Consider the following 15,456-nt stretch of genomic DNA (forward strand, 5'->3'; position numbering starts at 1 on the left):
ATTTTCGAAACAAAGCTTTTTCTCAACTATGGAATAATCGCAAAATCATGTTCTCAGACTTTTTCCTCGAATTCACTGTACTCATAAAACTGCGTTTCCTAGCATGTGTTTTGTAGTTTTCATCATGTAGATATATACCAGGGTAGAGGACGTTCAATTTGCAGAATAATAGTCAATGGACTCGATATTTGAATTCGTTACTCTTTGTACCGTTGCGGAAGTTAAGACGGTAGTAGACTGCGTACTACTTGTCGAATAGGGGGGCCAGTTCCATGAATCGAAAGAGGGCGCAATGAGGTTTGACTTGATGTGTAAAAAGTGGGGTTTTTCGAAACAAAACATTTCTCAACTATGGAATAATCGCAAAATCGTGTAATCAGACTTTTTCCTCGAATTCACTGTACTCATAAAACTGCGTTTCCTAGCATGTGTTTTGTAGTTTTCATCATGTAGATATATACCAGGGCAGAGGACGTTCAATTTGCAGAATAATAGTCAATGGACTCAATATTTGAATTCGTTACTCTTTGTACCGTTGCGGAAGTTAAGACGGTAGTAGACTGCGTACTACTTGTCGAATAGGGGGGCCAGTTCCATGAATCGAAAGAGGGCGCAATGAGGTTTGACTTGATGTGTAAAAAGTGGGGTTTTTCGAAACAAAGCTTTTTCCCAACAATGGAATAATCGCAAAATCGTGTACTCAGACTTTTTCCTCGAATTCACTGTACTCATAAAACTGCGTTTCCTAGCATGTGTTTTGTAGTTTTCATCATGTAGATATGTACCAGGGTAGAGGACGTTCAATTTGCAGAATAATAGTCAATGGACTCGATATTTGAATTCGTTACTCTTTGTACCGTTGCGGAAGTTAAGACGGTAGTAGACTGCGTACTACTTGTCGAATAGGGGGGCCAGTTCCATGAATCGAAAGAGGGCGCAATGAGGTTTGACTTGATGTGTAAAAAGTGGGGTTTTTCGAAACAAAGCTTTTTCTCAACTATGGAATAATCGCAAAATCGTGTACTCAGACTTTTTCCTCGAATTCACTGTACTCATAAAACTGCGTTTCCTAGCATGTGTTTTGTAGTTTTCATCATGTAGATATATACCAGGGTAGAGGACGTTCAATTTGCAGAATAATAGTCAATGGACTCGATATTTGAATTCGTTACTCTTTGTACCGTTGCGGAAGTTAAGACGGTAGTAGACTGCGTACTACTTGTCGAATAGGGGGGCCAGTTCCATGAATCGAAAGAGGGCGCAATGAGGTTTGACTTGATGTGTAAAAAGTGGGGTTTTTCGAAACAAAGCTTTTTCTCAACTATGGAATAATCGCAGAATCGTGTACTCAGACTTTTTCCTCGAATTCACTGTACTCATAAAACTGCGTTTCCTAGCATGTGTTTTGTAGTTTTCATCATGTAGATATATACCAGGGTAGAGGACGTTCAATTTGCAGAATAATAGTCAATGGACTCGATATTTGAATTCGTTACTCTTTGTACCATTGCGGAAGTTAAGATGGTAGTAGACTGCGTACTATTTGTCGAATAGGGGGGCCAGTTCCATGAATCGAACGAGGGCGCAATGAGGTTTGACTTGATGTGTAAAAAGTGGGGTTTTCGAAACAAAGCTTTTCTCAACTATGGAATAATCGCAAAATCGTGTACTCAGACATTTTCCTCGAATTCACTGTACTCATAAAACTGCGTTTCCTAGCATGTGTTTTGTAGTTTTCATCATGTAGATATATACCAGGGTAAAGGACGTTCAATTTGCAGAATAACAGTCAATGGACTCGATATTTGAATTCGTTACTCTTTGTACCGTTGCGGAAGTTAAGATGGTAGTAGACTGCGTACTACTTGTCGAATAGGGGGGCCAGTTCCATGAATCGAAAGAGGGCGCAATGAGGTTTGACTTGATGTGTAAAAAGTGGGGTTTTTCGAAACAAAGCTTTTTCCCAACAATTTAATAATCGCAAAATCGTGTACTCAGACTTTTTCCTCGAATTCACTGTACTCATAAAACTGCGTTTCCTAGCATGTGTTTTGTAGTTTTCATCATGTAGATATATACCAGGGTAGAGGACGTTCAATTTGCAGAATAATAGTCAATGGACTCGATATTTGAATTCGTTACTCTTTGTACCGTTGCGGAAGTTAAGACGGTAGTAGACTGCGTACTACTTGTCGAATAGGGGGGCCAGTTCCATGAATCGAAAGAGGGCGCAATGAGGTTTGACTTGATGTGTAAAAAGTGGGGTTTTTCGAAACAAAGCTTTTTCTCAACTATGGAATAATCGCAAAATCGTGTACTCAGACTTTTTCCTCGAATTCACTGTACTCATAAAACTGCGTTTCCTAGCATGTGTTTTGTAGTTTTCATCATGTAGATATATACCAGGGTAGAGGACGTTCAATTTGCAGAATAATAGTCAATGGACTCGATATTTGAATTCGTTACTCTTTGTACCGTTGCGGAAGTTAAGACGGTAGTAGACTGCGTACTACTTGTCGAGTAGGGGGGCCAGTTCCATGAATCGAAAGAGGGGCGCAATGAGGTTTGACTTGATGTGTAAAAAGTGGGGTTTTTCGAAACAAAACTTTTTCTCAACTATGGAATAATCGCAGAATCGTGTACTCAGACTTTTTCCTCGAATTCACTGTACTCATAAAACTGCGTTTCCTATCATGTGTTTTGTAGTTTTCATCATGTAGATATATACCAGGGTAGAGGACGTTCAATTTGCAGAATAATAGTCAATGGACTCGATATTTGAATTCGTTACTCTTTGTACCGTTGCGGAAGTTAAGACGGTAGTAGACTGCGTACTACTTGTCGAATAGGGGGGCCAGTTCCATGAATCGAAAGAGGGCGCAATGAGGTTTGACTTGATGTGTAAAAAGTGGGGTTTTTCAAAACAAAGCTTTTCTCAACTATGGAATAATCGCAAAATCGTGTAATCAGACTTTTTCCTCGAATTCACTGTACTCATAAAACTGCGTTTCCTAGCATGTGTTTTGTAGTTTTCATCATGTAGATATATACCAGGGCAGAGGACGTTCAATTTGCAGAATAATAGTCAATGGACTCAATATTTGAATTCGTTACTCTTTGTACCGTTGCGGAAGTTAAGACGGTAGTAGACTGCGTACTACTTGTCGAATAGGGGGGCCAGTTCCATGAATCGAAAGAGGGCGCAATGACGTTTGACTTGATGTGTAAAAAGTGGGGTTTTTCGAAACAAAGCTTTTTCTCAACTATGGAATAATCGCAAAATCGTGTACTCAGACTTTTTCCTCGAATTCACTGTACTCATAAAACTGCGTTTCCTAGCATGTGTTATGTAGTTTACATCATGTAGATATATACCAGGGTAGAGGACGTTCAATTTGCAGAATAATAGTCAATGGACTCGATATTTGAATTCGTTACTCTTTGTACCGTTGCGGAAGTTAAGACGGTAGTAGACTGCGTACTACTTGTCGAATAGGGGGGCCAGTTCCATGAATCGAAAGAGGGCGCAATGACGTTTGACTTGATGTGTAAAAAGTGGGGTTTTTCGAAACAAAGCTTTTTCTCAACTATGGAATAATCGCAAAATCGTGTACTCAGACTTTTTCCTCGAATTCACTGTACTCATAAAACTGCGTTTCCTAGCATGTGTTTTGTAGTTTTCATCTTGTAGATATATACCAGGGTAGAGGACGTTCAATTTGCAGAATAATAGTCAATGGACTCGATATTTGAATTCGTTACTCTTTGTACCGTTGCGGAAGTTAAGACGGTAGTAGACTGCGTACTACTTGTCGAATAGGGGGGCCAGTTCCATGAATCGAAAGAGGGCGCAATGAGGTTTGACTTGATGTGTAAAAAGTGGGGTTTTTCGAAACAAAGCTTTTTCTCAACTATGGAATAATCGCAGAATCGTGTACTCAGACTTTTTCCTCGAATTCACTGTACTCATAAAACTGCGTTTCCTAGCATGTGTTTTGTAGTTTTCATCATGTAGATATATACCAGGGTAGAGGACGTTCAATTTGCAGAATAATAGTCAATGGACTCGATATTTGAATTCGTTACTCTTTGTACCATTGCGGAAGTTAAGATGGTAGTAGACTGCGTACTACTTGTCGAATAGGGGGGCCAGTTCCATGAATCGAAAGAGGGCGCAATGAGGTTTGACTTGATGTGTAAAAAGTGGGGTTTTTCGAAACAAAGCATTTCTCAACTATGGAATAATCGCAAAATCGTGTAATCAGACTTTTTCCTCGAATTCACTGTACTCATACAACTGCGTTTCCTAGCATGTGTTTTGTAGTTTTCATCATGTAGATATATACCAGGGCAGAGGACGTTCAATTTGCAGAATAATAGTCAATGGACTCGATATTTGAATTCGTTACTCTTTGTACTGTTGCGGAAGTTAAGACGGTAGTAGACTGCGTACTACTTGTCGAATAGGGGGGCCAGTTCCATGAATCGAAAGAGGGCGCAATGAGGTTTGACTTGATGTGTAAAAAGTGGGGTTTTTCGAAACAAAGCTTTTTCCCAACAATGGAATAATCGCAAAATCGTGTACTCAGACTTTTTCCTCGAATTCACTGTACTCATAAAACTGCGTTTCCTAGCATGTGTTTTGTAGTTTTCATCATGTAGATATATACCAGGGTAGAGGACGTTCAATTTGCAGAATAATAGTCAATGGACTCGATATTTGAATTCGTTACTCTTTGTACCGTTGCGGAAGTTAAGACGGTAGTAGACTGCGTACTACTTGTCGAATAGGGGGGCCAGTTCCATGAATCGAAAGAGGGCGCAATGACGTTTGACTTGATGTGTAAAAAGTGGGGTTTTTCGAAACAAAGCTTTTTCTCAACTATGGAATAATCGCAAAATCGTGTACTCAGACTTTTTCCTCGAATTCACTGTACTCATAAAACTGCGTTTCCTAGCATGTGTTATGTAGTTTACATCATGTAGATATATACCAGGGTAGAGGACGTTCAATTTGCAGAATAATAGTCAATGGACTCGATATTTGAATTCGTTACTCTTTGTACCGTTGCGGAAGTTAAGACGGTAGTAGACTGCGTACTACTTGTCGAATAGGGGGGCCAGTTCCATGAATCGAAAGAGGGCGCAATGACGTTTGACTTGATGTGTAAAAAGTGGGGTTTTTCGAAACAAAGCTTTTTCTCAACTATGGAATAATCGCAAAATCGTGTACTCAGACTTTTTCCTCGAATTCACTGTACTCATAAAACTGCGTTTCCTAGCATGTGTTTTGTAGTTTTCATCTTGTAGATATATACCAGGGTAGAGGACGTTCAATTTGCAGAATAATAGTCAATGGACTCGATATTTGAATTCGTTACTCTTTGTACCGTTGCGGAAGTTAAGACGGTAGTAGACTGCGTACTACTTGTCGAATAGGGGGGCCAGTTCCATGAATCGAAAGAGGGCGCAATGAGGTTTGACTTGATGTGTAAAAAGTGGGGTTTTTCGAAACAAAGCTTTTTCTCAACTATGGAATAATCGCAGAATCGTGTACTCAGACTTTTTCCTCGAATTCACTGTACTCATAAAACTGCGTTTCCTAGCATGTGTTTTGTAGTTTTCATCTTGTAGATATATACCAGGGTAGAGGACGTTCAATTTGCAGAATAATAGTCAATGGACTCGATATTTGAATTCGTTACTCTTTGTACCGTTGCGGAAGTTAAGACGGTAGTAGACTGCGTACTACTTGTCGAATAGGGGGGCCAGTTCCATGAATCGAAAGAGGGCGCAATGAGGTTTGACTTGATGTGTAAAAAGTGGGGTTTTTCGAAACAAAGCTTTTTCTCAACTATGGAATAATCGCAGAATCGTGTACTCAGACTTTTTCCTCGAATTCACTGTACTCATAAAACTGCGTTTCCTAGCATGTGTTTTGTAGTTTTCATCATGTAGATATATACCAGGGTAGAGGACGTTCAATTTGCAGAATAATAGTCAATGGACTCGATATTTGAATTCGTTACTCTTTGTACCATTGCGGAAGTTAAGATGGTAGTAGACTGCGTACTACTTGTCGAATAGGGGGGCCAGTTCCATGAATCGAAAGAGGGCGCAATGAGGTTTGACTTGATGTGTAAAAAGTGGGGTTTTTCGAAACAAAGCATTTCTCAACTATGGAATAATCGCAAAATCGTGTAATCAGACTTTTTCCTCGAATTCACTGTACTCATACAACTGCGTTTCCTAGCATGTGTTTTGTAGTTTTCATCATGTAGATATATACCAGGGCAGAGGACGTTCAATTTGCAGAATAATAGTCAATGGACTCGATATTTGAATTCGTTACTCTTTGTACCGTTGCGGAAGTTAAGACGGTAGTAGACTGCGTACTACTTGTCGAATAGGGGGGCCAGTTCCATGAATCGAAAGAGGGCGCAATGAGGTTTGACTTGATGTGTAAAAAGTGGGGTTTTTCGAAACAAAGCATTTCTCAACTATGGAATAATCGCAAAATCGTGTAATCAGACTTTTTCCTCGAATTCACTGTACTCATAAAACTGCGTTTCCTAGCATGTGTTTTGTAGTTTTCATCATGTAGATATATACCAGGGTAGAGGACGTTCAATTTGCAGAATAATAGTCAATGGACTCGATATTTGAATTCGTTACTCTTTGTACCATTGCGGAAGTTAAGATGGTAGTAGACTGCGTACTACTTGTCGAATAGGGGGGCCAGTTCCATGAATCGAAAGAGGGCGCAATGAGGTTTGACTTGATGTGTAAAAAGTGGGGTTTTTCGAAACAAAGCATTTCTCAACTATGGAATAATCGCAAAATCGTGTAATCAGACTTTTTCCTCGAATTCACTGTACTCATACAACTGCGTTTCCTAGCATGTGTTTTGTAGTTTTCATCATGTAGATATATACCAGGGCAGAGGACGTTCAATTTGCAGAATAATAGTCAATGGACTCGATATTTGAATTCGTTACTCTTTGTACCGTTGCGGAAGTTAAGACGGTAGTAGACTGCGTACTACTTGTCGAATAGGGGGGCCAGTTCCATGAATCGAAAGAGGGCGCAATGAGGTTTGACTTGATGTGTAAAAAGTGGGGTTTTTCGAAACAAAGATTTTTCCCAACAATGGAATAATCGCAAAATCGTGTACTCAGACTTTTTCCTCGAATTCACTGTACTCATAAAACTGCGTTTCCTAGCATGTGTTTTGTAGTTTTCATCATGTAGATATATACCAGGGTAGAGGACGTTCAATTTGCAGAATAATAGTCAATGGACTCGATATTTGAATTCGTTACTCTTTGTACCGTTGCGGAAGTTAAGACGGTAGTAGACTGCGTACTACTTGTCGAATAGGGGGGCCAGTTCCATGAATCGAAAGAGGGCGCAATGAGGTTTGACTTGATGTGTAAAAAGTGGGGTTTTTCGAAACAAAGCTTTTTCTCAACTATGGAATAATCGCAAAATCGTGTACTCAGACTTTTTCCTCGAATTCACTGTACTCATAAAACTGCGTTTCCTAGCATGTGTTTTGTAGTTTTCATCATGTAGATATATACCAGGGTAGAGGACGTTCAATTTGCAGAATAATAGTCAATGGACTCGATATTTGAATTCGTTACTCTTTGTACCGTTGCGGAAGTTAAGACGGTAGTAGACTGCGTACTACTTGTCGAGTAGGGGGGCCAGTTCCATGAATCGAAAGAGGGCGCAATGAGGTTTGACTTGATGTGTAAAAAGTGGGGTTTTTCGAAACAAAACTTTTTCTCAACTATGGAATAATCGCAGAATCGTGTACTCAGACTTTTTCCTCGAATTCACTGTACTCATAAAACTGCGTTTCCTAGCATGTGTTTTGTAGTTTTCATCATGTAGATATATACCAGGGTAGAGGACGTTCAATTTGCAGAATAATAGTCAATGGACTCGATATTTGAATTCGTTACTCTTTGTACCGTTGCGGAAGTTAAGATGATAGTAGACTGCGTACTATTTGTCGAATAGGGGGGCCAGTTCCATGAATCGAAAGAGGGCGCAATGACGTTTGACTTGATGTGTAAAAAGTGGGGTTTTCGAAACAAAGCTTTTCTCAACTATGGAATAATCGCAAAATCGTGTACTCAGACATTTTCCTCGAATTCACTGTACTCATAAAACTGCGTTTCCTAGCATGTGTTTTGTAGTTTTCATCATGTAGATATATACCACGGTAGAGGACGTTCAATTTGCAGAATAATAGTCTATGGACTCGATATTTGAATTCGTTACTCTTTGTACCGTTGCGGAAGTTAAGACGGTAGTAGACTGCGTACTACTTGTCGAATAGGGGGGCCAGTTCCGTGAATCGAAAGAGGGCGCAATGAGGTTTGACTTGATGTGTAAAAAGTGGGGTTTTTCGAAACAAAGCTTTTTCTCAACTATGGAATAATCGCAAAATCATGTTCTCAGACTTTTTCCTCGAATTCACTGTACTCATAAAACTGCGTTTCCTAGCATGTGTTTTGTAGTTTTCATCATGTAGATATATACCAGGGTAGAGGACGTTCAATTTGCAGAATAATAGTCAATGGACTCGATATTTGAATTCGTTACTCTTTGTACCGTTGCGGAAGTTAAGACGGTAGTAGACTGCGTACTACTTTTCGAATAGGGGGGCCAGTTCCATGAATCGAAAGAGGGCGCAATGAGGTTTGACTTGATGTGTAAAAAGTGGGGTTTTTCGAAACAAAGCATTTCTCAACTATGGAATAATCGCAAAATCGTGTAATCAGACTTTTTCCTCGAATTCACTGTACTCATAAAACTGCGTTTCCTAGCATGTGTTTTGTAGTTTTCATCATGTAGATATATACCAGGGTAGAGGACGTTCAATTTGCAGAATAATAGTCAATGGACTCAATATTTGAATTCGTTACTCTTTGTACCGTTGCGGAAGTTAAGACGGTAGTAGACTGCGTACTACTTGTCGAATAGGGGGGCCAGTTCCATGAATCGAAAGAGGGCGCAAGGAGGTTTGACTTGATGTGTAAAAAGTGGGGTTTTTCGAAACAAAGCTTTTTCCCAACAATGGAATAATCGCAAAATCGTGTACTCAGACTTTTTCCTCGAATTCACTGTACTCATAAAACTGCGTTTCCTAGCATGTGTTTTGTAGTTTTCATCATGTAGATATATACCAGGGTAGAGGACGTTCAATTTGCAGAATAATAGTCAATGGACTCGATATTTGAATTCGTTACTCTTTGTACCGTTGCGGAAGTTAAGACGGTAGTAGACTGCGTACTACTTGTCGAATAGGGGGGCCAGTTCCATGACTCGAAAGAGGGCGCAATGACGTTTGACTTGATGTGTAAAAAGTGGGGTTTTTCGAAACAAAGCTTTTTCTCAACTATGGAATAATCGCAAAATCGTGTACTCAGACTTTTTCCTCGAATTCACTGTACTCATAAAACTGCGTTTCCTAGCATGTGTTTTGTAGTTTTCATCTTGTAGATATATACCAGGGTAGAGGACGTTCAATTTGCAGAATAATAGTCAATGGACTCGATATTTGAATTCGTTACTCTTTGTACCGTTGCGGAAGTTAAGACGGTAGTAGACTGCGTACTACTTGTCGAATAGGGGGGCCAGTTCCATGAATCGAAAGAGGGCGCAATGAGGTTTGACTTGATGTGTAAAAAGTGGGGTTTTTCGAAACAAAGCTTTTTCTCAACTACGGAATAATCGCAGAATCGTGTACTCAGACTTTTTCCTCGAATTCACTGTACTCATAAAACTGCGTTTCCTAGCATGTGTTTTGTAGTTTTCATCATGTAGATATATACCAGGGTAGAGGACGTTCAATTTGCAGAATAATAGTCAATGGACTCGATATTTGAATTCGTTACTCTTTGTACCGTTGCGGAAGTTAAGATGGTAGTAGACTGCGTACTATTTGTCGAATAGGGGGGCCAGTTCCATGAATCGAACGAGGGTGCAATGAGGTTTGACTTGATGTGTAAAAAGTGGGGTTTTCGAAACAAAGCTTTTTCTCAACTATGGAATAATCGCAAAATCGTGTACTCAGACATTTTCCTCGAATTCACTGTACTCATAAAACTGCGTTTCCTAGCATGTGTTTTGTAGTTTTCATCATGTAGATATATACCAGGGTAAAGGACGTTCAATTTGCAGAATAATAGTCAATGGACTCGATATTTGAATTCGTTACTCTTTGTACCGTTGCGGAAGTTAAGACGGTAGTAGACTGCGTACTACTTGTCGAATAGGGGGGCCAGTTCCATGAATCGAAAGAGGGCGCAATGAGGTTTGACTTGATGTGTAAAAAGTGGGGTTTTCGAAACAAACCTTTTTCTCAATGATGGAAATAACCGCAAAATCGTGTACTCAGACTTTTTCCTCGAATTCACTGTACTCATAAAACTGCGTTTCCTAGCATGTGTTTTGTAGTTTTCATCATGTAGATATGTACCAGGGTAAAGGACGTTCAATTTGCAGAATAATAGTCAATGGACTCGATATTTGAATTTTGTTACTCTTTGTACCGTTGCGGAAGTTAAGACGGTAGTAGATTGCGTACTACTTGTCGAATAGGGGGGCCAGTTCCATGAGTCGAAAGAGGGCGCAATGAGGTTTGACTTGATGTGTAAAAAATGGGGTTTTCGAAACAAACCTTTTTCTCAATTATGGAATAACCGCAAAATCGTGTACTCAGACTTTTTCCTCGAATTCACTGTACTCATAAAACTGCGTTTCCTAGCATGTGTTTCGTAGTTTTCATCATGTAGATATGTACCAGGGTAAAGGACGTTCAATTTGCAGAATAATAGTCAATGGACTCGACATTTGAATTCGTTACTCTTTGTACCGTTGCGGAAGTTAAGACGGTAGTAGACTGCGTACTACTTGTCGAATAGGGGGGCCAGTTCCATCAATCGAAAGAGGGCGCAATGAGGTTTGACTTGATGTGTAAAAAGTGGGGTTTTTCGAAACAAAGCTTTTTCTCAACTATGGAATAATCGCAAAATCGTGTACTCAGAATTTTTCCTCGAATTCACTGTACTCATAAAACTGCGTTTCCTAGCATGTGTTTTGTAGTTTTCATCATGTAGATATGTACCAGGGTAAAGGACGTTCAATTTGCAGAATAATAGTCAATGGACTCGATATTTGAATTCGTTACTCTTTATACCGTTGCGGAAGTTAAGACGGTAGTAGACTGCGTACTACTTGTCGAATAGGGGTCTTAGTTCCACGAATCGAAAGAGGGCGCAATGAGGTTTGACTTGATGTGTAAAAAGTGGGGTTTTTCGAAACAAAGCTTTTTCTCAGTTATGGAATAATCGCAAAATCGTGTACTCAGACTTTTTCCTCGAATTCACTGTACTCATAAAACTGCGTTTCCTAGCATGTGTTTTGTAGTTTTCATTATGTAGATATGTACCAGGGTAAAGGACGTTCAATTTGCAGAATAATAGTCAATGGACACGATATTTGAATTCGTTACTCTTTGTACCGTTGCGGAAGTTACGACGGTAGTAGACTGCGTACTACTTGTCGAATAGGGGGGCCAGTTCCATGAATCGAAAGAGGGCGCAATGAGGTTTGACTTGATGTGTAAAAGGTGTGGTTTTTCGAAACAAACCTTTTTCTCAATTATGGAATAATCGCAAAATCGTGTACTCAGACTTTTTCCTCGAATTCACTGTACTCATAAAACTGCGTTTCCTAGCATGTGTTTTGTAGTTTTCATCATGTAGATATATACCAGGGTAGAGGACGTTCAATTTGCAGAATAATAGTCAATGGACTCGATATTTGAATTCGTTACTCTTTGTACCGTTGCGGAAGTTAAGACGGTAGTAGACTGCGTACTACTTGTCGAGTAGGGGGGCCAGTTCCATGAATCGAAAGAGGGCGCAATGAGGTTTGACTTGATGTGTAAAAAGTGGGGTTTTTCGAAACAAAACTTTTTCTCAACTATGGAATAATCGCAGAATCGTGTACTCAGACTTTTTCCTCGAATTCACTGTACTCATAAAACTGCGTTTCCTAGCATGTGTTTTGTAGTTTTCATCATGTAGATATATACCAGGGTAGAGGACGTTCAATTTGCAGAATAATAGTCAATGGACTCGATATTTGAATTCGTTACTCTTTGTACCGTTGCGGAAGTTAAGATGGTAGTAGACTGCGTACTATTTGTCGAATAGGGGGGCCAGTTCCATGAATCGAAAGAGGGCGCAATGACGTTTGACTTGATGTGTAAAAAGTGGGGTTTTCGAAACAAAGCTTTTCTCAACTATGGAATAATCGCAAAATCGTGTACTCAGACATTTTCCTCGAATTCACTGTACTCATAAAACTGCGTTTCCTAGCATGTGTTTTGTAGTTTTCATCATGTAGATATATACCAGGGTAGAGGACGTTCAATTTGCAGAATAATAGTCTATGGACTCGATATTTGAATTCGTTACTCTTTGTACCGTTGCGGAAGTTAAGACGGTAGTAGACTGCGTACTACTTGTCGAATAGGGGGGCCAGTTCCGTGAATCGAAAGAGGGCGCAATGACGTTTGACTTGATGTGTAAAAAGTGGGGTTTTTCGAAACAAAGCTTTTTCTCAACTATGGAATAATCGCAAAATCATGTTCTCAGACTTTTTCCTCGAATTCACTGTACTCATAAAACTGCGTTTCCTAGCATGTGTTTTGTAGTTTTCATCATGTAGATATATACCAGGGTAGAGGACGTTCAATTTGCAGAATAATAGTCAATGGACTCGATATTTGAATTCGTTACTCTTTGTACCGTTGCGGAAGTTAAGACGGTAGTAGACTGCGTACTACTTTTCGAATAGGGGGGCCAGTTCCATGAATCGAAAGAGGGCGCAATGAGGTTTGACTTGATGTGTAAAAAGTGGGGTTTTTCGAAACAAAGCATTTCTCAACTATGGAATAATCGCAAAATCGTGTAATCAGACTTTTTCCTCGAATTCACTGTACTCATAAAACTGCGTTTCCTAGCATGTGTTTTGTAGTTTTCATCATGTAGATATATACCAGGGCAGAGGACGTTCAATTTGCAGAATAATAGTCAATGGACTCAATATTTGAATTCGTTACTCTTTGTACCGTTGCGGAAGTTAAGACGGTAGTAGACTGCGTACTACTTGTCGAATAGGGGGGCCAGTTCCATGAATCGAAAGAGGGCGCAAGGAGGTTTGACTTGATGTGTAAAAAGTGGGGTTTTTCGAAACAAAGCTTTTTCCCAACAATGGAATAATCGCAAAATCGTGTACTCAGACTTTTTCCTCGAATTCACTGTACTCATAAAACTGCGTTTCCTAGCATGTGTTTTGTAGTTTTCATCATGTAGATATATACCAGGGTAGAGGACGTTCAATTTGCAGAATAATAGTCAATGGACTCGATATTTGAATTCGTTACTCTTTGTACCGTTGCGGAAGTTAAGACGGTAGTAGACTGCGTACTACTTGTCGAATAGGGGGGCCAGTTCCATGAATCGAAAGAGGGCGCAATGACGTTTGACTTGATGTGTAAAAAGTGGGGTTTTTCGAAACAAAGCTTTTTCTCAACTATGGAATAATCGCAAAATCGTGTACTCAGACTTTTTCCTCGAATTCACTGTACTCATAAAACTGCGTTTCCTAGCATGTGTTTTGTAGTTTTCATCTTGTAGATATATACCAGGGTAGAGGACGTTCAATTTGCAGAATAATAGTCAATGGACTCGATATTTGAATTCGTTACTCTTTGTACCGTTGCGGAAGTTAAGACGGTAGTAGACTGCGTACTACTTGTCGAATAGGGGGGCCAGTTCCATGAATCGAAAGAGGGCGCAATGAGGTTTGACTTGATGTGTAAAAAGTGGGGTTTTTCGAAACAAAGCTTTTTCTCAACTACGGAATAATCGCAGAATCGTGTACTCAGACTTTTTCCTCGAATTCACTGTACTCATAAAACTGCGTTTCCTAGCATGTGTTTTGTAGTTTTCATCATGTAGATATATACCAGGGTAGAGGACGTTCAATTTGCAGAATAATAGTCAATGGACTCGATATTTGAATTCGTTACTCTTTGTACCGTTGCGGAAGTTAAGATGGTAGTAGACTGCGTACTATTTGTCGAATAGGGGGGCCATTTCCATGAATCGAACGAGGGTGCAATGAGGTTTGACTTGATGTGTAAAAAGTGGGGTTTTCGAAACAAAGCTTTTTCTCAACTATGGAATAATCGCAAAATCGTGTACTCAGACATTTTCCTCGAATTCACTGTACTCATAAAACTGCGTTTCCTAGCATGTGTTTTGTAGTTTTCATCATGTAGATATATACCAGGGTAAAGAACGTTCAATTTGCAGAATAATAGTCAATGGACTCGATATTTGAATTCGTTACTCTTTGTACCGTTGCGGAAGTTAAGACGGTAGTAGACTGCGTACTACTTGTCGAATAGGGGGGCCAGTTCCATGAATCGAAAGAGGGCGCAATGAGGTTTGACTTGATGTGTAAAAAGTGGGGTTTTCGAAACAAACCTTTTTCTCAATGATGGAAATAACCGCAAAATCGTGTACTCAGACTTTTTCCTCGAATTCACTGTACTCATAAAACTGCGTTTCCTAGCATGTGTTTTGTAGTTTTCATCATGTAGATATGTACCAGGGTAAAGGACGTTCAATTTGCAGAATAATAGTCAATGGACTCGATATTTGAATTTTGTTACTCTTTGTACCGTTGCGGAAGTTAAGACGGTAGTAGATTGCGTACTACTTGTCGAATAGGGGGGCCAGTTCCATGAGTCGAAAGAGGGCGCAATGAGGTTTGACTTGATGTGTAAAAAATGGGGTTTTCGAAACAAACCTTTTTCTCAATTATGGAATAACCGCAAAATCGTGTACTCAGACTTTTTCCTCGAATTCACTGTACTCATAAAACTGCGTTTCCTAGCATGTGTTTCGTAGTTTTCATCATGTAGATATGTACCAGGGTAAAGGACGTTCAATTTGCAGAATAATAGTCAATGGACTCGACATTTGAATTCGTTACTCTTTGTACCGTTGCGGAAGTTAAGACGGTAGTAGACTGCGTACTACTTGTCGAATAGGGGGGCCAGTTCCATCAATCGAAAGAGGGCGCAATGAGGTTTGACTTGATGTGTAAAAAGTGGGGTTTTTCGAAACAAAGCTTTTTCTCAACTATGGAATAATCGCAAAATCGTGTACTCAGAATTTTTCCTCGAATTCACTGTACTCATAAAACTGCGTTTCCTAGCATGTGTTTTGTAGTTTTCATCATGTAGATATGTACCAGGGTAAAGGACGTTCAATTTGCAGAATAATAGTCAATGGACTCGATATTTGAATTCGTTACTCTTTATACCGTTGCGGAAGTTAAGACGGTAGTAGACTGCGT

This window comes from Schistocerca gregaria, chromosome 11 (assembly GCF_023897955.1).
Source record: "Schistocerca gregaria isolate iqSchGreg1 chromosome 11, iqSchGreg1.2, whole genome shotgun sequence".
Lineage (NCBI taxonomy): Eukaryota > Metazoa > Arthropoda > Insecta > Orthoptera > Acrididae > Schistocerca > Schistocerca gregaria.